The sequence below is a fragment of the Canis aureus genome, chromosome 10 (genome assembly GCF_053574225.1).
Source record: "Canis aureus isolate CA01 chromosome 10, VMU_Caureus_v.1.0, whole genome shotgun sequence".
Taxonomy (NCBI): domain Eukaryota; kingdom Metazoa; phylum Chordata; class Mammalia; order Carnivora; family Canidae; genus Canis; species Canis aureus.
Genome location: NC_135620.1, coordinates 48,935,773 through 48,960,071, shown reverse-complemented (window position 1 = coordinate 48,960,071; position 24,299 = coordinate 48,935,773). Strand labels below are relative to the sequence as shown.

The window sequence follows — 24,299 nt, the reverse complement described above, 5'->3', positions numbered from 1 at the left end:
GTAAAATAAATAAATAAATAAAATCTTTAAGTTACTTTGACCATTTTGTTATGGTTCACAAAAAGGAAACTCTACGATGCTATTTCAATCAATTTACTCCCAATTGAAAAAAATCTCCATGAGTCTTATTTTAAATATGAATAGGAAGACAAGTTCAGGATTCATTTACTGATGAATATAAGTCATGAGCTTGCAAGAGGTCAGTAACATATTCTTCAACCTCCAATATTGTTTCCTGTTTTCAGGAATTATAGTTTAGTTTTAATGATCTCACTAGAGCACACTGCTAATAGAGGCTAAATTATATTTCCCACAGCTTTCACAATTATAAATCAAATGACAATTTAGTATAAATCACTTCCTTTTTAAAAGTTTTAGTTGAATTTAAGATGAGTAGGTATGATAACTTGTTATTTCTTCAAGGTGAGATGAGTCTTTTATAAAATTACCAGCATTCAGGGATCCCTGGGTGGCGCAGCGGTTTGGCGCCTGCCTTTGGCCCAGGGCGCGATCCTGGAGACCTGGGATCAAATCCCACATCGGGCTCCCTGCATGGAGCCTGCTTCTCCCTCTGCCTGTGTCTCTGCCTCTCTCTCTCTCTCTCTCTGTGACTATCATAAATAAATAAAAATTAAAAAAAAATAAAATAAAATTACCAGCATTCATAATTTGAAGACATTCTAAAAGGCATACAATCCAGTCATCTTTGAGAACATAGAATACTCTGTAGAAATTTTACCAAATGGTCACCCAAATGTGGTTTAGATACCTCACTGCCACCTGGGGCAGACCATACCATTTTTTGTCTGATTTTTGTGCAAGTCTTATATATTCATCTGAACTCTTTCTCATACCCCCCAAACTTTGACATTCCCCCACTAGGGACTTTTTATGACTCTTCTTTGTGATAACACTATCAGTATTTGAGGGAAATGCACTTGTCTTCCTCAAACGGGGCACTAATTTATATCAAAATTTTTTGACTACCATCTTCATTCTAATGTCAATGAATAGAACACATTTGGCAGGAATAAACCCTGTTGAAGTGGAGTCTTAAATAATACAATATTTAAACACCCCTTCACCTAAAAAATATCATAGTAGCACTCCTGATGAAAGTGTGAGATTTTGTCCTTAATTTTCCCTTAATCATTGCAGTCTCAGGGTGTTTAGCACTTTTAGTGGTCATTTCGGATTGTTGACAAAAATTATAGCCACTGCTTACTAAAACACTGCTGCTGAGAACCTTCTACTCTCTTCTTAAATTTTATGCATTTGGCGACATGTTCCAGTTTGCTTTCACACATTCAATACTGTTAAATTTCATTTTTAGCAGATACAATCCACCAGGACAGATTTGGAGCCCTATTATGTCATCTAGTGCATTTTTTTATTCCTCCAAGCTTTATGTTACACTATATTTGAAGCATCTTTAATCATATATTGGTCAAGTCCCTTATAACAAGAGGAGATATAAATAAGGAAGAAAAGAAAAACATGGAAAGAGCAAAAGCAAGTAAGGAGAAAGGAGAAAAAAAGAAAAAGAAAGGAAAATAGCTAGCATGTTAGGCATAAGAGGATTATATACTTCATTCTCTTTTAATATAACCAAATTAATGAGATTTAGCAAACTCAAAACAGAGAAAGGTGCAACCTAATTAGAATGATTATAATCCCACCTCCTCACATTCATTTTGGAGGAAGCTATAAAGTATAAATAAACAAATACATAAGTATACTGTTGCCTCTGTATTTACTTTGCATATTTCCTCAAATTACTAAGGTGCTTATCATGCATCTTATTAATTGTCCTCGCACATACATGTATACTTGAAGGAAGAAACAATTTCTATATAGTTTGCTTTCTTTTACTTTTCTTTCCTTACTTTTTTTGTTTGTTTGTTTTGTTTTTAAGTTGGCTCCATAGCCAGTGTGGAGCCCAACACAGGGCTTGAACTCATGATCCCGAGATTAAGACCTGAGTTGAGATCAAGAGTCAGATGCTTAATCAACTGAGCCACCCAGGTGCCCCTAGGATGGAAAGATGATAGGGGTTATAAGTAATTAAAATACTATATAAAACTCTGCTCACCATAGGGCTACCTAGAGGTGGGCAAAAGAGAGTGAGAAAGGCTAGAGTCAAATTTGAACAAGTAGGATTGCTGACACAAGCATGGTACTTGAATTTTTGAAATTCTTTCAGAAACATAATTAAAGTGAGAAGACATCTTCAAGAACCCCAAAATATATTTTCAAAGGTACAAACTTGGAATTAGTAGATAAATGTGTCCTGGAGAACTAATACACAGCACAGAGATTGTCATCAACAATATTGTGTTATGAACTTCAAAGCTGCTAAGAGACTAGATCTAATTATTCCCACCATAAAAATGAAATGATAATTATGTAATGCGATGGAGGTGTTCATTAATGCTATAGTGGTAACCCTATTGCAATTTATAAATATATCAAATCAACCTGTTGTATACCCCTTAAACTTACACAATATTACATGTCAATTATATTTCAATTTAAAAAAAGCAAAATAAAAATAGGTGAAGACAAATTAGCAGCAACTAAATTACCTGCTCAATATCCAAAACCATCCTAGAGAAAGTAGAGGGAAAGTAAAGGGCCTTCTGAATGAGCTTAGACATAGAAAATTCTAAATCATTATCATGTATTCACTGCAAAGCTTCTCAGTCCATCCTCTGAAACAGCAGCAAAAGCTGGAAGGGCACACGGAAACAACCAATATGGGAGGTGAGAGTTTAAGGAACCTTGGGAATGTCTGAAAGTGGTTAAGTTATCCTGGAGTCTGGGATCTATGAAATCTGGAAATCAACAAAATAAAGCACCCTTTCAGGTCAGTGTTCAGTATTGAGGAGATATTGCTTGGATGGACTCCAACTTGAGCAGACGAATAGGAGCAAAACAAAGTGAAGATTCAGATAAGGGCTAGAGAAGGCTGAGGTGGGTGGGGAAATGTGGAGGAAGTTCTCAGAAAGTGGAGACCCTACTTTTTATTTGTTAGTGAAACAACAGAAGAGGGGGATGTAGGGTGGTGAAACTAATAAATATCCTTGCTCATCCCTCACTCCTAAAAATACAATGTGGTTATTTTGCTTATAAATGTGTAACAGATAAAGTTTGAAGCAGACTCTCACACAATATTGTTATAATAGAAAAGAAAACAGGGAAAAAGAACATCCTTATATATAATGAAAGCATATCATTAACATTTAGCAGATGAAAATTTTAAGAATATTACAAAATAAGGTAAGAAATAAAAAATTGTTTACTGGAAAAAATAATAAAATAAATCAGCAAAGTAAAAGAAAAAATTTAAGTGATAGACATTTAAAATAATAACAAATCAGAGGGATGCCTGGGTGGCTCAGTGTTTCAGAGTCTGCCTTCAGCTCAGGTCATGATACCGGGGTCCTGGGATTGGGTCCTGCATCAGGCTCCCCGCAGGGAATCTGCTTCTCCCTCTGCCTATGTCTCTGCCTCTCTCTCTGTCTCTTATGAGTAAACAAATAAAATATTTAAAAAAATTACACATCAGAAACAGAACTTTTAAAAATGGAATAATTGGTGAAGAATAATATCTGAAAGTATAATACTTTTAGAACCCGAAGTATAAACTAAATATCCATGAGTTCATACTGACATATATGGATGATTTAATAAATAAATAAAGCAAATAAACAAATATCCTAGGCAGAATTTTGAATGATTTATGGAGATAATCAGCCTTAACAGAAGTTCAAAGTAGCTCCCCACTCTCTGAACTCTGAATAGTGATTTCCTTCCAAAGCTTACAGTAAGGAAATGGGGGAGGAGGGGTGTATAGTAACATTATCTGAGAAAATGGGCAAATGCTATCTCAGCTAGCTGATCAAGGTTGACATCTATAATGATGTCATGTTTAGTATATATACTCTTGTTATGAAGAAAATGGCACTAAATTTTTGTAATCTTCCCCTCCCCTAAAATTTATAATCCTGTCTAATAAGAAGAAAAATATAAGACAAATGCTAAAGGAGGGATACTCTACAAAATACCTGAACAGTACCTCTGAAAATCATCTAGCTCACCCCCCAAAAAGGAAAGTCTGAGAAACATGATGATTAAATGTAATCCCAGAAGGGATCCTGAAACAGAAAAAGGACATTAGACAAGGCAGCAAACATAAAATGTTCCAACAAGCCATAGGAACATGCTTGAAACAAATGAAAAACTGGACAGTCTCAGTAAAGAAATACAAAGTTTCAGGAAGGAAATACAAGGAGTAAAGAAGAAACAAATGGAAATTATAGGCCTTTAAATACAAAAGCTGGGGGGAAAAAAAACAAGGACCCTCAGTTGATGGACTAAACACCAGAATGGAGGGGACAAAGAACAAATCAATTAACTAGAACAAAGAACAATTAAAAAAAAAATACAACAACAGGGAAAAGAAAGACTGATTAACAAGAAATAACAGAGCCTCGGGGAGCTGTGGGACAATAACAGAAGATTGAAAATTCATGTTATCAGAGGCTCAGAGGGAGGAGAAAGAGAAAAGAGCTTAGAAAGTATTCAAAGAAATAATTGCTGAAAACTTCCCAAATCTGCAAAAAACATACACCTACTTATTTAAAAAAAAACTGAAGAGCCCCAAGCAGTGGGGTAAAATTGTATGGAACTTGACACATTCACACAGACACACACACACATGCATGCATGTGTGCCCATAAGTGAGTACAGGGTAAATTTGGGACATTTGCAGAATATTGGTGGACTGTATTAGTATGAATAACCTGGCTATTGTATTATACTATAGTTCTGTAAAATGTCACCTCTGGGGGGAACTGGGAAAAGTGTACAAACTATTTCTCTGCATTATATTCACAATTATATGTAAATCTACAAGTATCTCAATAGAAATTTCAACTAAAAATGGTTTTGCAATTTATTCTCAATTTAGCTGTGCTCTCCTCTGTTATTATCTTGTAATCTAAAGAACCTATAGTCCAAGTCCCTGCTCTGCTGTGTCGGGTACACTTGGACCCAAGCTCGAGCTTGTAAATAAACCCTCCTGTGTTTGCATCGGTGTCGGCTCCTTGGTGGTTTCTCAGATTCGCAATCTCGGGCACAACATTTGGGGGCTCGTCCGGGATCCAAGAAACCTCCAGGACCCCATCCGGAGGGTTTCAACTCAACTTTTTCCACCTTTTGTGCGCATATTTCTGAGAGCTCTAACCTGAAGGAATTCCAATCTGTATTAGGTTGGCATTGGCTTAGGCGGACGGACGCGCCAGCGGGCGACGACCGTGGGTCTTGAGGAGATGTCCCTTGCCCCCACCTGGAGGACGGGGTCCTCATCTGTAAGGAGGATGGAGGTCCTCACCTGTAAGGAGGACGGAGGTCCTCACCTGTAGGAGGACAGGAGTCCTCACCTGTAAGGAGGATGGAGGTCCTCACCTGTAAGGAGGGCCAGCTTCCAGGCCTTCGGGTTGCTTTCTGTTTTATCTCTGCGGCCACACTGGAACGTTTGTCTGTGTTACTATGTCCTTGTTAACTGTTTGTGCATTTGTCTGTGTTACTGTGTGTCAGTGTCTTTGTTAACTGCCATAACTGTTTACATAAGGAGACGGAGATTTCAAATCTATTGCATATCAGAATGGCCAACCTTTGGCATGGGATGGCCCCAAGAAGGAACTTTCCACCTACCTATTATCTTACAGGTTAAGGCCGTGATCTTCAGGGACAAACCGGATGGCCACCCTGACCAGGTGCCCAACATCCTGTCCTGGCAGGACATGACCGAAAATCCCCCTCCTAGGCTAAAGCCATTTTTACCCCCCAAAGCAGGACCCACCGAGATTCTAGCCCTGCGGAAAGCTGAGAAGGAGACCGACTCTATGCCCCAAGCGCCCCTTTATCCGGTCTTCCAGGATTCCTCCCCAGAGGACCTGATTCTCCTGCCACCCTACCGGGCACCCCCTCCCCCTTCTGCCCCTCCATCGGAGACACCGGGGGCTGCAGAAGGGGCACCACCCCTCCCTGACAAGGGAGTCTCTGTACACGGGCCAGCAGCAGGGACACGAGGTTGGACCCACCGTACGGCCCCACCTCCGAATGCGGGGCCAGCCGACTCCACCGCCCTTCCTCTCCGCACCATGGGCCCCCCGATGAGACTGGCGAACAGCTAATGTTATATTGGCCATTCTCCACCAGTGATTTATGTAATTGGAAAACCCAAAATGCAAAGTTCTCTGATAATCCGAGAGATCTAATCGGGCTTTTGGATACTGTTCTCTTTACCCACCAGCCTACTTGGGATGATGCCGACAGCTCTTGCAGGTTCTCTTCACCACCGAGGAGAGAGAACGAATTCAGGTGGAAGCCTGGAAGTCTGTCCTGGGAGAGGAGGACAGACAGCCGACTCAAAACCCAGACCTCATAAATGCGGCCTTCCCTTCATCCCGCCCCACCTGGGGCTACAACTCAGCTGAAGGTAAGGAGAGACCCCGGGTCCACCGCCAGCCTCTAGGGGCAGGTCTCCGGGCTGCCGCGCAAGCCTCCCAATCTGGCCAAGGTCTATGATGTGAGGCAGGGTAAGGATGAGAGTCCAGCAGCCTTCTTAGAGAGAGTCATAGAGGCTTTTAGGCAGTGCACCCCTATGAACCCAGAAGCCCCGGAAACAAAGGCCGCAATTATCATGGCTTTTGTTAACCAGGCCGCTCCAGACATTAAAAATAAATTGCAAAGAGTAGAGAGACTGGGAGAGAAGAGCTTGCAGGACTTAGTGATAGTAGCAGAACGAGTCTATAATAATAGAGAAAGTCCGGAAGAACAACAAACCAAACTAAGTGACCGGCAGACCCGAAACCTGGCCAAGATCCTGCTGGCCACAACCATGGACGACCCACAGGAAAGACGGAGGCACCTCAAGAAGCTGGCTTCAGGGACCGGTAAGGAGGATGGCCCTGGTCCCCCTTGGGAGTGCCCTAAGATGAACAAAAACCAATGCGCCTATTGCAAAGAGGGCCATTGGGTAAAAAGCTGCCCTAACAAAAGATCTAAGGGCCCTGCCAAGATCTTGGAAATGGAGGACCTGGACAATTAGGGGAGTTGGGGTTCGGCACCCCTCCCCGAGCCCAGGGTAACTCTTAAAGTGGAGGGGCAACCTGTTGAATTCCTAATGGACACTGGGGCACAATATTCGGTTTTATTACAACCCCAAGGGAAATTGGCAAACAAAACTTCATGGGTGCAAGGGGCCACCAGGCACCAGCAAAATTTTGAATGGACAGAGGCTGAACAGAGCCTTTAATGACCGTAAACAGGACTTACTGTCTGCCCTGGCTCTTGGGTTGCCCGATCTAGCCAAGCCCTTCTACCTGTATGTAGACGAGAAAGACGGGGTGGCAAAAGGGGTCCTTGTCCAGCACTTAGGTCCCTGGAAGAGACCCATAGACTATCTCTCCAAAAAGTTGGACCGGGTGGCTGCTGGATGGCCCCCATGCTTAAAAATTATTGATGCGGGGGCCACTATGGTCAAGGATGCAGACAAACTGGCCATGGGGCAAGAACTGCATGTTAGCACCCCACATGCTATTGAGGGGTCCTCAAACAGCCCCCAGACCGCTGGATCAGCAATGCCCGTCTGACCCATTACCAGAGCCTGCTGCTAAACCCCACCAGAATTTCATTTAAGCCACCAACACCCTGAATCCGGCAACGCTACTCCCTAACCCAGACTGGGACCCCCCCTCTGCACGACTGTCAAGAAATTGTGGCACAGGGGCACGGAGTCAGAGCTGATCTCCAGGGCCAGCCACGCCGAATGGGACGCCACCTGGGACACGGCCGGCAGCAGTTTTGTCCGAGAAGGAGTCAGATGCGGGGGGAGGGGGGGGAGGGGGGGCAGCCGTAACCACGGAGACGGCGGCCGTCTGGGCGGGGCCACGGGCAGCCGGACCTCGGCTCAGGGCAGAACTGACGCACTGGCCAAGGCGCTGACCATGGGGGAAGGTCAAGAATCAGCATCTACGGCGACAGCAGGTCCGCCCTCGCCACCGCTCACGTCCGCGGAGCCCTTTACAGGGAGGGCGGGAGGGCTCCTGACAGCAGAGGGAAGGACTGTTCAAAACCAAACGGAGATCCTTGAACCCCTGAGGGCTCCGGCTGCCCAAGGCCCGGCCGACACCCACTGTCCGGGGCACCAAAAGGCAGACACGCCAGTAGCGGGGGAAACCTGCGAGCCCATTTAAAGCAAAGGAGGCGGCCCTTCTGGTGACCCAGGTCTCAGCAACCACGCGACCTGATCCGGGGGCACCGACCCTGCCTGACACCCCCACCTATACTGATGCTGATTTACACTGGATCAAACGCTTGCCTGTGACCCAGCGCTTGCGTGGCTGGGGGAGGGCCGCAGACTCCAGCATCATCCTGCCGGAGGAACTGGGACGGCGAGGCCTATCCCAAATGCATCGGAGTCCTCACCTGGGGACGAGGAAGACGGAAGACCTCATACGACATGCAGAGATCACTCTTAAAGACTCTCGAGCAAAGATCGAGCAGATCGCGGCGAGCTGCCACGCAGGCCAGTTAACTAATGCCTCCGCCCATGGATCTAACCCGGCACCCGGCCCCCCGGGGGGACCGCCCAGGAGCCTACTGGGAAGTGGACTTCACTGAGGTGAAACCTGGAAAATACGGATACAGGTATTTACTGGTGTTTGTAGATACTTTTTCAGGATGGACAGAGGCATTTCCCACCAAACATGAAACGGCACAGACCGTGACCAAGAAACTGCTGGAAGACATTGCACCGAGGTATGGTTTTCCTGTTAAAATTGGGTCAGACAATGGCCCAGGATTCGTCTCTAAGGTAACACGGGGAGTAGCCCTAGTACTTGGGGCAGATTGGAAATTACATTGTGCACATAGGCCCCAGAGCTCAGGACAGGTAGAGAGGATGAACAGAACATTAAAGGAGACCTTAACCAAGTTAGCCCTGGAGACTGGCGGGGACTGGGTGACTCTCCTCCCCTTCGCCCTATATAGGGTGAGGAACTCTCCATATAAGATGGGACTGACTCCCTACGAGATCATGTTCCGTTTTCCTCCACCTGTTATCCCCAATTTAAAACCTGAGGTGCTTGCTGAATTTGATGATCACCAGCTCCTTTTCTCCCTCCAAATGTTACAACGAACCCATGAGCAGGTGTGGCCTAAGCTGAGGGCCCTCTGTGAGACTGGGCCACCCCCGGACACCCATCGATATCGGCCAGGTGACTGGGTGTACGTGCGGAGATACCAACACCAGACACTTCAACCTCGCTGGAAGGGACCCTACATCGTGATCCTGACCACTCCCACTGCTCTCAAGGTCATGGGATTACTCCCTGGGTCCATTACAGCCACGTCCTTCCTCCGGCCAGCTGACCTACAAGCTGTTCTCAAGGACTTTGTTCCAGAATGGAAAAGCCAACCGGACAAGGACAATCCCCTAAAGCTAAGACTGCGCTGTTCTCACTTATTTCCCACCTCCAAGACTCCCTAGTCTGAGGTTGTCTTTCAAAATAGAAGGGGATTAGACTTAGTCTTCTTACAACAAAGGGTGGGGTAGGGTGGGTTATGTGATGCCTTAAACGTAAGATGTTGCTTCTTTCTTGGAATGTAAATGGGAGCGAGAATAGCAACAAGGTTGGTTAGAATCCTGTTTTAATCATTCCCCCTGGCTCAATCTGAGAGCAACCTGGACCCATGATTGGGTCCTTCCTTAGGTTCCTCTGAGAGAGGGAAATGTGGAGGCCAAGAAAATGAAGGCCATTCCACTTTAAGTTCAGGGTTATCACAAGTACAGCCATCCCAGGCTCCTGTGAATAAGAGCTGAACTTTACCTTACTTCAGTTATAGGAAGAAAACAGCTTGCAGCTTAACGTCCTAGAAAGCCCCTATTAGAATGAGAACAAAGCCCAAGCCAAGGGCAGGAAGCCCCTATTAGAATAAGAACAGAGCTCAACGCCTTTGAAGGCCCCATATCAAACAGAACTTGAGAAATTCCTCCACCCCTTCTGGAGGTCCCCTAGACCACCTATAAAAACTAAGCTGAAACCCACCTTGGGGTCCAAGTCCCTGCTCCGCTGTGTCGGGTACACTTGGACCCAAGCTCGAGCTTGTAAATAAACCCTCGTGTGTTTGAAAAAAAAAAAAGAACCTATAAGGAAGATGGGAGGAGGAGTACTTAATGTTTCTTATATTCTTGAAATGACATTATGATAGAAATGGAGAGTAGATTATGTTACCAGAAGTTAAAAGAGAGGTGGGGTAGGAGGAAGGTTGTCAAGGCTCTCTAGATGGCAGCGTGAGGTATCCTTATGGTGGTGGAGATTTGCTATATCTTGACTGTATCAATACCCGGATTGTGATAGCATTCTATACTCCTATAAGATGTTACCATCGGGGGAAATTGGGTAAAGGAAATATGGGATTACTCTGTATTATATCTTGAAACTGTATGTGGGGTAGCCCTGGTGGCGCAGCGGTTTAGCACCGCCTGCAGCCCAGGGTGTAATCCTGGAGACCCGGGATCGAGTCCCACATCGGGCTTCCTGCATGGAGCCTGCTTCTCCCTCTGCCTGTGTCTCTGCCTCTCTCTTGCTCTCTCTGAATGAATAAATAAAAATTAACCTTTAAAAAAAAAAACTGTATGTGAATCCACAATTATCTCAAAATTTAAAATTCAATTAAAACTGGAATTCAGCCCATTAAAATAAATGTTTAGGAATTATATGAATGACCAGTAATGAGTACCAAATCTATTAAAAGTAGAACATACTAAGTAACTATGAGAACTGTGATTTCAGATTATTAACTGCCATAATGTGAAAATAGGAACAACAAAAATTTGGAAGTAATAGATTGGCAATAAGAGGGGTTTTTAAAAGGTAAGGCCACCATCTTTCACAGGAAAGAGATAATTTATAAATTGTCACTGATTAAAATTCAATGATGCCGTTTAAAATGCGTCATTAGCAGATGGTAGCTACACTTGTAGTGAGCATAACATATAGAGTCATCAAATCACTATGTTGTATACCTGACACTAATGTAACCTTGTGTGTCAGCTTAGTTCAATTTAAAATAAAGTATGTCACTATGATGTTAATAGTTTTTATTGTATTTTAACATTATAGATATTCTCAGGGAGACTATTTCTTCCAGAGAAATTATTTGAATTTCAAAAGTTTCATTTTAGATTTCTGTTGCATTACAATTAAATTTATTAAATGTAACAGTGCCTAACAGTACAACGCCTAATAATGTCTCTGGACCTATAAAGGAAATGTCAGGAGGTAAAATGGTACAGAGGAAGAGTTCCTATAGTCTTTGGAACTATAAAGGTTGATTGGAATCTTTGATTATGTGTTTATTAGCTGAGAGTCCTAGAGCAGGTATTGATTTTATCTGAAATTCAGTTTCATTTTCTCTAAATTGGGTTAACACTGTTTATCCTACAGGACTACTTCAGGCTTAGGACACAATGCTCAGCACAGACTCTGCTCCCTGCCTGGACGTTAAAAGTGTATTAATTTTTCGGTATCTGTTAATTACTTCCTTCCCTCCCTTATTACATTTCATTATATTCAATATATTTTGATTGAAGACACAGGGAATCGCACGGTATATTTAGAATGACTTCTATTTAAAGTGGCTAAGTGTTAAGGGAAGAATCCTATTTCATCAGCATCTTCTAACATCTAGAGATCTCTGAGACCCTCAAGTACGCAGACTTGACCGGATATAAATTACCATATTTTCTTATTGAGAATTTTGTGAAGCTGCTTGGGTTTACCAGGGACATTATTTCTTGTTGAAAAACACTGAAAATCCCTGAGATGGATATACAAAAAGTAGAGCTGGAAACAAAAGTGTCAGTACCGACACAATGTAACAATTTGCTTTTCACTAGTGGACATTAGGTTGTTGGCAAGGATGAACCAAACAGTTTATATATTTTTTACTTCCAGTCAGGCAGCATCTGGTTTTCAATGGAAGACTGAACATTTGTCTGCCTTTCTCTACCCCCAGCTGTCCTCCCCATATGTACTCACAGAAGTAAAGAAAACTAAATCAAATTAATAAAATGACAGACCATTAGGCAAAATATGGTACATTTTCCTCTCATTTTTCAGGGGTTAAACAGTAAACAAATCTGTTTCCAGCACAACTGATGATACGGGCAACGCAGCAGTCATACAGGTTTCCTGACTGCCTTCACACCTTCACACCTTCACACCTTCACACCTTCACATAACTGGTTCACCGTTCTACTTTGCCACTCACTGAGAGTGAATTAGTGAACTTGCTCTGCATCCAGTGACTTGTTTTCTCAGCAAGGGGATCCTCCTGAAACTACCTTCAGAAGCCATTAGGAAAATCACCTGATCCAGAGTACACTAAATGATGAACAGGTAGTCACAGTACTACAAAGTACCACATAGGACCCACCTGTCTTCTTAGGGAAAACGACCTCAAGAGTCAATACTTCTCTCTTAGCAACTAGGTATATACAACAGCTAGCAGGTAGCAACTAACCTATACAACAGTTGATTAGTTGGCACCACAGGTGGCACATCATCTCCTAATTACAACTCAGGTGTGTGTTTTCACGAGCGCAGACTCTTGAAAACGAAAGGAAAATTTGGTTAGCCTATTACTTGAGATAGGATTTTTTAAAATCAGGGGGTATTTAGGCAATTTAAACACTACCAATTACATTGATCTAATTGATCTTTATGGAACACTATGCTCAACAACTGCAACAAATACATTCTTTCCAAGGGCACATAGGATGCTAACAACATAGACCATAATGAGGGGCCAGCAAATCATTCTCAAAAACCTTCAAAATTCTTAAATCCAACAGTGTATACTTTCTGAAGATAGCAAAATCAAATGAGAAATCCATAAAGTCCTACACAAAGGTCAAAGAACAAATCTCAAGAGAATATACAAAACAACTGAAAATGAATGATAATGAAAATATAGCATGTCATGCTGCTTAAACGCTGATTACAGAGAAATTTATAGCATTAAATGCTTAGGTAAGATGAAAGTGTTAATTATCTACCTTTCTACCTCAAGAAGATAGTAAAAGAAGAGCAAAATAAACTCAAAGTATATGGAAGAAAACAAAAAAGAAATCAAGCAGCAAAGAGAAAAACAATAGAAAAAAACCAAAAGGGAAAAATTGATTCTTTAAGAAGAATGAAAATTGATAAATCCTTAAGTCTGAGGAAGATACAAATTAATACTATCAAGGATAAAAGAAATATTGCAGATCCTGTGAAATTTAAAAAGAATAATGAGGTAAAATTTAAATAATTCATGGCCAACCAATCCAACAAATTAGATAAAATGGACAAATTTCTTGAAAATCACAATTTACCAAAATGGACACCCAGATAAATAGAAAATCTTTAAAGAAATTAAACACGTAATCAACAAATTTCTCACAAAGAAAATCTCAGTACAAAATTGTTTCATAGAAGAAATAATCCCAACTATATATAAATTCTTTTAGAAAATACGAAAGGAAGGATCACACAACTCATTTTATGGGGCCAGCAGAGCTCTGAAAACAAGACATAAAAAGAAATCGCATGAAAATTTATAGGTAGATATCCCCCAGGACCATAAACAAATATATTTTTAATAAATATTAGCAATAGAATATCACTATTTATAAATCAAGTAATGTGTTCTAATAAAGTGGAGCAATGCAGGAGTAAAACGATGAGTGAACATTTGAAAATCAACCAAAGCCATCCACTCTCTTAACATATTAAATGAAAAAGTAAGGACGCCTAGGTGGCTCAGCAGTTGAGCATCTTCCTTTGGCCCAGGGTGTGATCCTGAGGTCCCAGTATTGAGTCCCACATCAGGCTCCCTGCATGGAGCCTGCTTCTCTCTCTCTGCCTGTGTCTCGTGTGTGTGTGTGTGTGTGTGTGTGTGTGTGTGTGTGTGTCATGAATAAATAAATAAAATCTTAAAAAAATAAATGAGAAAGTAAAGGAGAAAAAACATGAAAAAAAATGGACAATACCCATTCATGATAATAATTTCCACAGGGCATCTATATACAGCCTACAGCTAACAGCATTCATTCCTTGTGGTTAAAAAGCACATGTTCATTAAGCACATGAAAAGCTTCAGCATTAGTCAACAGGAAAATGGTAATTATTATCACAATGAGATATGACTCCACATTCACAGAAAAGGCTAAACTTAAAATGACTAAAAAAACAAAAGACGTGGAGCCACTGAAATGTTCACACATTGCTATTGAGAGCATGAAATGTTCAACAACTTTGAAAACCTGAAAGTTCTGTAGAAAGTTAAACACCACTTATTGTTATGACTGCTGGAGGAAGTTACCAAGAGAATATGATGGCCAGTTGACCTGGAAGATTTAGCCACTGGTTACCTGCTAAAACATAACTTTTCCAGAAGAGCTGCTGCCATCCTGTTGTCACTGCATCCTTGTGCCCACTGCAATGTCTGGCAGGTGGTAGGCAGACATTTAAAACTGATAAATGAAGAAATGTGCCCTTCAACCTGCAGGGAAGGATGGTAGTTCCACTCAGACCTCTAGGATGGGGCTTTGGTAGTACCACCAGGTGGAACAAGTTAAATCTTACCCACAGGCTGAGAGTATATTCATTCCTTTAGTTCCCCAAGCTTGGATTGTGAACCCATTAAATAAGCCTGATTTTCAAAATCCATCTTTGCCTTTGGGGAAAAACTAGCTTCCTAGTAATACTCTCACAAAGAACAGGAATTGTAGTAGTCATAAAAAGCATAAGTCTAAAAAATACTGTCGAACTGTGTTGTTTGTAATTCCAGCTCTGTCACATGTTAAACGAGTACCACTCGTGCAAGGTACGAAATATATCTCCCTGTCATTCTCATTTGTAAAATGGAAAAATCATTTTAGCATCAGCTTCCCAGGATTATTGTAAGAAGAAATGTTAAGAACTTAGCCTAGTGCCCAGGACACATTAGGTATTCTGCATACATTATCTATACATATTATGTCACTTTACCCTCTGCAGAATCCCTACGTGTGATTTCACATGTTTGCAAAGACACAATTCTCACAAGCACAAAGTGAACTCTACCCTTTCCTCCATTCTTTCTGTATATCCAGGTTAAATTACTGTTTAGGTTTTCATTACTCCCAAGTGCTCTTGATGATATCTAGGTACTAGAAATACCACCAATGCCTGTTAATGTGTGCACCAAGACTGCCAATGCCCGGTGTCTGCTTATGCAAATATTAGGGGTACTAATGACCTTTATTTATGAAGCCTAAACCTTCAACTCATTGGACAAAGGTCTAGCATAGTTCCCTTTCACAGAAGCCATAAGCATCCAAGTTATTATTATATTACATTAGTTTTCTCCCAAGAAAATTAAAATATAGGACATTTGATGCTCTCATTCTCCTTTTCAGTCCTTCATCTGAGAGTTCAAACAGAATTGCATGGTTCTGGATCAGAGGATTTTTGAAAAAGAGATATTATTCTATGCTTATAGTTATCCCATTGGTGGGATATCATCCACTGATATTAATCAAATTTAAGTTTTAGTTCTTTCTTCCCCTAGGAAGTGTGCCCCAACCCCCAGATCCCCCAGAGTTTTGCTCAATAACTTACATAAATAACCATTTTGAAGACCCCACAACCATCTCCAGTTCTCCAGGTGTAGTAAAATGTATCATAACTCTGGGGTAGGCTCAGATTAGTCTCAATAATGGATCAAAACAGGATAAGTCATTGCCATAGAATAGCTGAAGGGGGGCAGGGACTGAAGATAGGGTGGAGAGAGAAGGAAGAAGCCTGGAAAAACTCACAAATGCTTATTAGAAAGGAGTCCTATCAGTGCCTATAAGATCAAGAGAAGTGTGAAAATAATAATAAGGATTTATTTTCCCTGGATGGCTGGTACTACTTACTATTCTGTTCTGAGAATAGACCCAAGGTTTATGACCCATAAATTACTAGCATTTCAGAGAAAAGAGTTGTTATCACCCAAGTGGTGAGGTGACATTGAAGTCTTAGGAAGACTATGTGTTCTAAGCTATGTCTTGACCCATAAATTCCCACACCAACTGTTAACCAGACAGATGTGTAGATTTCTAAAAGACAAGTGTAAATGACCCATAAAAAATAGGCTTTGTGCCAATGACCTAGACTGTCCATCTCTATTGACTTTTCCAACTATCTCATGAAGGTCATATGTGGGTAGGCAAGCTTTGCACAAAGAAATAAAGTTTGACAAATCTTTCCATACTTCTATATATCCAAATAAAAGATCCATTCCTGGATAAAGCAACTAGAATTTATACGCAAATAGAACTTCTAGAAAATTACTTTGGCTTATATATGGATATGAATTTATTCTGTTGAGTAATCTTTATCTGCTCTCATCTTTAAAAGTGGTCATGATACTGCATGTCAGTGGTGTAAATTATAAAACAGTTAAAAAGCATTAATATTTATTTCCCATGATACTGCTAGGGAAATTTTGTAATAATCCTGTTGAGGTTGTTTTCATACCTAGAGTTTATTTATTTCTTTGACTCTTAAACTGATACACTTAAAAAGGTCAGGCTTACAATTGAACAAAAACCCATAGAAAAATGTGGCACCAATGACAGCAGCATATGGAACAATTTAAGATTTTTAAATAATCACTCAGCTAAGAGGTTCATTTATAAGCAACAGAAAACCCACCTCAAAGTCACTTAAAAAATAAAAGGCATTAATTGGCTTTAATATGTAGAAACAAAAAGAGACCAACCTTTAGACTTGATTGCAGGGCAACACAATGTCATTAAGACAGCTTTTCCTCATTCTTCTACTTCACCTTCAGCAGTATTAACTTCATCCCAAAACTGCCACTCCTTTCAGTGACAACTTCAAGGGCTATGTTACACGTCTTTTTCATCAATGGAAGAAGAGAGACTCAGAAAAATTTCTGATGAGACAGAAGAAACTAATTTCCCATCAGACTATAACAAAACTTTTTACCCAGTCTTCTTAGAACTAAGTGAGCCAGGGATGCCCAGTCTTCTTAGAACTAAGTGAGCCAGGGATGACAAGTTTTCTTTCATATTTTCAGATTACTATCAGACTGAAAATATTTTATAAACTATTATGGTATATTTCCATTTTAACATCTTCATGTAAGAATTTCACAGTGCCAGAAAATTATGACCTTTAAATAGGAAGACAGTATTTTGATTATAGGGCAGAACATTTTTGCTATCACCTTAAAAATGTTGCCACATTCATTAACTTCTTGGGTTATAAAAAGCACATAGAATCCATTTCTTATCCTTCAGTACATTTTTATATCCACAATGCAGTAATCAGATACTGAAGAATGTAATAATTTGTGGGGAATTTAAAGATTAAAACTTTTCAGGCAGCACAATGACTTAAAATCAACCAGGAAAAAACTCCCTCAAAATATTGTTTTATGTAATTTTCTGCCCATTACCATAATAGCAAAGTAAAAATAGTTCAACTTTATAAAGAAACTAAAGGAAAATGTCTCCTTTTTGCTGTTCCCTTGAAAACACCATTATTAGTGATCAGCTAAAGAGGGCAAAATTTTAATCTAGGGGAGGAGAGTGGACTCCTTTTTAAGCAAAAACCAACTTTATCTCAGTTTGCAATAAATTATTGAAGACATTACTTTGATTCAAAGTATTATAAAATATTTCACTGTTACAAAAAAAGTAAAATGAAGTTAAAAATATTTGCAAATTGAACCAACATAAATAACTCATTAGTGTACTTTAATCTTTTTAACAAATCCATAATTCTAGAAAAATAGGTTAGGAAAGCTGCCCTTTTCCCTCAGATTGGCCAGATTAGCTTTGAATCACTAGGCAAACCATACAACTCTCTGAGTCTTTGGATCTTCATCTATAAAATGAGAGAACTAAACTAAATGTACTCAAACATCCCTCCCAACCTACAAATTTATATAGCATTGTTATCTCAAGTAATCCTTTAAGGAATAAGGGGTTGTTAACCTCAAAGTGTCTTCTAAATATATAAAGCTCCCCTTTAAATTGCAAAGCTTTATTTTGTGTATTTACAGTAAGAGCATTATGTTTCCCTGTCACCCTAAAAAAAAATGAGCTATGACTGCGAACACAATCTCCTAACTTCCTAGTCCTGTCTCTCAAACTTGCCAGCTGCTGGACTAGATCAATACAGACTTTTGTACCTTAGCTCCCATTCTCTGCAAACATGGAAAGAAGTCTGAGTCTCAAAATGAGGATACTTGAAACTTCTCTTTCTCTCTCTCATTGTTTTGGACACCAAAAGGAATACCAAGTAATAAAGTGTGTGTATATATATAGTATATGCATATAAATATGCATACATTTACCACATATAAAGTATATCTAATGTAAACATTTTTGTCATGAACAATTTTTACTTTTTTCTAATGAAAATGCTTGGATATTATATAAAATGTTTCATTTTAGAGGTCTAGCTTTGTGGTTAAAATCCTTCAATTAATTGACAATTTTGCAGTCATCTTGTTTCACTTCTAATTTGCTGCTTTATTGTCTATTACATAGGACCTAATACTTTGTTTCTCCCAGAGTTTCATTTTTAAATATTTTTATTTATTTATGATAGTCACAGAGAGAGAGAGAGAGAGAGAGGCAGAGGGAGAAGCAGGCTCCATGCACCGGGAGCCTGACGTGGGATTCGATCCCGGGTCTCCAGGATCGCGCCCCGGGCCAAAGGCAGGCGCTAAACCGCTGCGCCACCCAGGGATCCCTCTCCCAGAGTTTCAAAACTTGACCTTTTAACAGATGAAAAAGAAAACGTACAGCTCTCTCTGTTACTTTAGCAAATTTACTATCACCATTCACTTTAAAACAGTGGTTCCCTAAACCACTTGTTTTTGTTTTTGTTTTGCGTTTGTTTGTTTGTTTGTTTGTTTGAGATCCCTAGGCTCCAGCCCTACAGAGTCTAGTTCAATATGTCTGGGGTAGGCTACAGGAAAGCTGTTTCTCAATATTCCCCCAGGTAATTCTGAAATCAGCTAGTTTGGGAACTATTATTTTGCCCTCAATTTTAGCAGCTTCTTCTTTTATTTTATGACAAATATAAAATTTTCCTCTAATATGAATCACAAGCACATTCAGAGAAAATTCATATCTATAGAGAACTAGATGTAGCAATCTTTTGCAAGAAAATTTTAAAATACTATATTAACAGTCGAGCTAAGACAATGCAAGTAGGTGCTGATAAGTGACTGGTTGTACTTTCATGAGGCAATTGTTTTCTGTAGTGTTTATAGTCATTCACTGGTAAACTGAGACTGGCTAATAACTGTTGTCATTACTAAATAAAATATGGAAGAGCTTTAAGTAACAAAAAGGTGGCTAAGTAGTTAATTAGCATTATTGAGAAAATGTTTCTAGCACACCCAAATGAAAAGCATAACAGAAGTTGCACAATTTCCCATAGAAATGTGAAGATTTCTTTGCCTCTGGAGCTTACCAAAAGTAGGACAAGAAATTTAAACAAAACTACTGTTGCTGAAAACTAACCTAAATTAAGTGCAACGATGTAAGTGTAAAATAGGTACCACTTCATCTTTTAGGATGTTTGAAGCACAGATAGATTTTACAGTCTATTCTTATCCAGAGTAATTTAAGTATTAAAATGGATATAAAATGTTTGGTAATGCATATAATTGTTGAATCACTATGTTGTACACTTGAATATATTATGTCAACTGCAATTTAAAATTATAACAATTAAAATAAAATAAAATAGAAAAGAACTAAGAAAAAAATATTTGGTACCAAGAATGAACTCCACTCCTAAACTTAATACAGAAAACACATTTGGTTTTTCCAGTGTCCTTGATGTCTGTATGCACTGCAGAATATTTTTTTGTTTTCTTGGCACACCCCTGTCGTGAGCCTCAAGGTTGGTGTCGTCATGCTTCCAGGCAGTTGTGTTATACACCGGGAAGTCTTATGTAGGTAAATATAAGTGTCCCATCACATTCTAAGAGATATAGCTTTAATCTTCCTTGAAATAGTGTACAAGATGTTATATAGGCAATCTATAAACATAATCAGCCAGAGTACTTTTCCAGATATCAATACTGGAGGCCAGGGTATGTGGTTAAATAGAGTTAGTTGTAGAGTCACTTTTCCTCAGAGGAGCACCATGTCCACAATCGCTCACAGGTTTCATGACATGAACTTGAAAAGAAGAGTAAACTACCTTTGTCAGTATGGAGTTTCATGAATTCTTGAAAAGTTCAAACCCCACATGACACAGATGGATAATACATAAACCTTTTGTATCAGGTGTTCTGGTGATCTTACATTTAGTTCAAATTCTATTTCAGGAGAGGTAATGTAATAGTAGTTTCAAAATCACTTCAATAATTTCATCTACCTTGCAACTTGGATTAAAACCTCCATTTTGAAGAGCTGGAATTATTTTGCTTTTGCCACTAGACAATAAAGAGTAGCAAATCGAATAACATTCTAAATGAAATCCAACAAATATCCAAAAAGTACTGAACATTGTGGCTGGTTGCAGGGATCTTCCTGAAGCTCTCCTTGTATTTAATCACACTCTGAGCCATGGTTATTTCCTCGTGTCTCTTCTAGATCCTTATATCCTTCACTGTAAAAAACATGTACAATGTTTGCATCTTCAGCATTTTCAACTTTAAAAACCAAGCAATTCCTGGGGCACCTGTTGGCTCAGTCAGTTAAGCTCAGACTCTTGATTTGGGCTCAGGTTATGGTCTCAGTGTCATGAGATTGAGCCCCACACTGGGCTCCCCACTCTGCAGAAAGTCTCCTTGAGATTCTTTCCCTCTCTCCTGCTGTCTCCCCCATTGCCCCTCCCCCTACTTGTGATCTCTCTCTGTCAAATAAATAAATAAATCTTTAAAACATACACACATAAAAAAACCAAGCAATTCCTGATAATTTGATATACTAGCTTTATAAAATTGAGCTGATGGTGTTCTCAGATTATCTGAAAGGAGACATTCCTGTAAGTACAGCTGCCCATCTCTCTGGCAACCCTCACATAAGAAATGAGAATGAGGTCTTCTCACCCTTCATAGATATGAAGGTAAGAAGAGTTGAAGTACACATGTAAGTGCAGGGGTCCTGGCACTACTTTGGGTAGAGGGCCAGAAGGCGGAGTCCTAGCTGCCAAGGCCATTGCTGGGGATTGAGTGATGCCAAGCAAGCAGCTGGGCCGGGCCTCTGCGATCCCTGTAGCTGCCATGCAAACCTAGTGTTGAAACCTGCCCTAGGAGCCCAGGGCCACATGTTTTGTCACTGCCCATCTTTGAACCAATAAAGTGTCTAGAAGATGAGCTTATGCTGAAATATTTTGGCCTGAGCAATATGCCTTATTTTTAGAGTCAGGGAAGGAGTTATGTCCACCCAGAACTGAATTCTTAGCAGAGAGAAAAAGAAAATCAGAGCTATTACCACAAGTCAAGGGGATAAATGAGAGGATAAAATAATTCATGTCAAAAATAGGGAACTGGTTTATGATTGGGCTTAATCAGGTAGGGTATAATCAGAAATAGTTTTATTTTTCTACCACTATCGCCTGAGAATGCACCCTGTACTACCTAGGTGACTTACCTCTAGGGAGCATCTTGATCAGATCTCCTGCTACTACGTGAGGGAATCCAGGATACTCTAAGCCTAAAATTCCACCTTTAATCTGAGTTTGTGCTCTCCCCCTTTTGCACTGCTCAGGCCTCCCTGATAGTTGATAGACTTGCCTGGGGGAAGTCTTGATTCAATTAACTTTTCTATTCCTTCTTTCACCCCTCTTTTGCTTCTGACAGGTTTAGGTTGGGAGCATGGGAGAAGGGCAAAGTGTTCTGTCTCTAGTGCTTTTCTTTGCTTATTTTTTTTTTATTTTTATTTTTTAAAGACAAAATTTTTTAAAGATTTATTTATTTATTTATTTATGACAGACACAGAGAGAGAGAGAGAGAGGCAGAGACACAGGAGGAGGGAGAAGCAGGCTCCCATGCCGGGAGCCCGAGGCAGGACTCGACCCCAGGACTCCAGGATCGCGCCCTGGGCCAAAGGCAGGCATTAAACCGCTGAGATACCCAGGGATCCCCAATTTGTGTTTTTTTTTTAATTTTTAATTCTGGTATAATTAATATACAGTGTTATATTAGTTTCATATGTACTGTTTAGTGATTTAACAATTCTATATATTATTCAGTGCTTATTATGATTAGTGTATTCTTATTCCCCATCACCTATTTCACCCCCACCACCCATAACCTCCAGATTTTTCTCTATATCTAAGGGTCTGGGGGTTTTTTGGTCTCACTCTCTCTTTTTTTAAAGATTTTATTTATTTATTCATGAGAGACACAGAAAGAGAGGCAGAGATACAGGCAGAGGGAGGAGAAGCAGGCTCGATGAAAGGAGCCTGATGCAGGACTCGATCCCAAGAATCTGGGATCACGCCCTGAGCCAAAGGCAGATGCTCAACCACTGAGCCACCCAGGCATCCCTTTTTGGTCTCTTTTTTTTCTTGGTTCATTTGCTTTGTTTCTTAAATTCCAAGAAATGCAAATCAAAACTAATGTGATATCACTTCATACTTAAAAATGCAAGAATCAACAAGTGTTGGCAAGGGTGTGGAGAAAAAGGAACCCTTGTGAACTGTTGGTGGGAATGCAAGCTGGTGCAGCTGCTCTAGAAAACAGTATGGAGATTGTTAGGGTGGTTCTTGGTACCCTCCATCATATACACCATCCAAAACTTGGCTTTCCATTTATGTGTTCTTTGGAATGTCCTCCTTCTCTGTGCCCGTGAGGGAACTTTGCACTGTCCTCCTTTGATGCATCCTCTCTTCCATCCCTTGATGTTAATAGACAACCTCTAGAATCTTTCTGCTGAAGTCTCTCCTCACTGGCCAGCATCTTGGGTGAGTTACTTAGATTTCTGGGGCTCCAGATAATACTTAGTCCTTTCTAACTTTTCTTGCCTTATTCTGCCAAAATCAGATAATTCCAGCCAATCTTCTGCCTTCAAAATTACAAAACAGATAGCCACCAACTTCTTGGATGGCTTAAAAATCAAATTCCTAGAGATTAGGAATTCTCTTGCATTAATCTCCAGTAGCAGCATGATAAGGACTAGGATTTGTGGCTCAAGAGGCATCCAGTCCAGAAATAGGATTGTACCGTTAATAGCCTAATAGCCTCTTCTTGCAGGTAGCCCACTTTTGTGAAGGGATTATCTTGGGTTTCCTTCACTCAGCTTTAGATGGGGGAAGAGAGAGAGAAGCTTTCCCCTTCCCTACCTGGAAGGAAGGGAAAATCCCACAGCTTCTTACTCTGATGAGTTTCTTCCATGGAAATTTTCCTCAGCGAACTTCAGTCTACTCTAAATTTTGTTTGGAAGTAAGTAGTGATAGTGCCTAAACAGGTTGCAGCAGGATTTATAATGCAGATGTTCGGGAAACCTAGATGGCTCAGTCGCCTAAGCATCTGATTGCTTGATTTCAGCTCAAGTCATCGTCTCAGGGTCATGGGATCAAGCCCTGTATCAAGTCCTGCATTGGCTTCTGCACTTACCATAGACTCTGCCTATCCTTCTCCCTCTGCTCCTCCTCCACTCTCTCAGTCTCTCTCTCTCTCTCTCTCTCTCTTTCTCAAATAAATTTTTAAAAAATCTTTAAAAAAAGAATACAGACATTCATGCTATACTCTCAGTTTAAGAGTTTCAGGCTAAATTCTGAAACAGTTGGACTTTAAGTAAGACATAAAAGTGGAATTAGCAATCATTTTTTTTTTTCTGATTCATTCTGTTGCTCACTTAGTAGTACATCAGCCAAGCCAGAGATCTTAATATTCTTTTTCCTATTTTGCCCATTTTCTCTTGGCAGAGAAAAAAATGTGGCTAGAGGAGAGAGGAAGACTAAAAGGAATGGGGTACTAAATGTATAACTGTTTCTACTATCCTACCTCCTGAGATCCAAGACTCCTGGTTTATGAAAGGTTAACCACATTCTGTGATGGCATTCTAGAGCATGTATGAGTCCCTTTTATCTAAAAATAGTGCTTTCTGAAGAATATAGAATTACATTCTTATTTTAATATTTAAGCCTGTGCTCAGTGAGATTCTAAAAGCCTGAAAACTTTTTCATCACAGGAAATAAATCAAGAGCCTA

The 24,299-nt window shown here is 40.2% G+C and overlaps 2 long non-coding RNA genes across 15 annotated transcripts in view; both read right to left on the bottom strand.

Annotated features, from left to right (window-relative positions):
- Positions 1-24,299, bottom strand: part of LOC144322333 (uncharacterized) — a 99,117-nt gene that overhangs the window by 252 nt on the left and 74,566 nt on the right. For 7 of the 13 annotated variants that reach the window (XR_013387975.1, XR_013387985.1, XR_013387974.1 and 4 more), the window contains 2 exons: positions 20,517-20,750; positions 16,863-17,043 (listed from right to left, as the gene is read on the bottom strand). This is a non-coding gene — a long non-coding RNA (uncharacterized LOC144322333). The remainder of the gene's footprint in view (positions 1-16,862; positions 17,044-20,516; positions 20,751-24,299) is intronic. The other 6 variants (XR_013387983.1, XR_013387978.1, XR_013387980.1 and 3 more) reach the window with 2 other exon arrangements.
- On the bottom strand, positions 14-7,899 carry LOC144322334 (uncharacterized). Of its 2 annotated transcripts, XR_013387988.1 has the most exons (5): positions 7,850-7,890; positions 7,345-7,391; positions 6,317-6,408; positions 5,470-5,622; positions 14-611 (listed from the first exon to the last, which is right to left on the bottom strand). It is a non-coding gene; the product is annotated as an uncharacterized LOC144322334 (long non-coding RNA). The 2 variants fall into 2 exon arrangements; XR_013387987.1 differs by lacking the exon at positions 7,345-7,391 and having other exon boundaries at positions 7,850-7,899.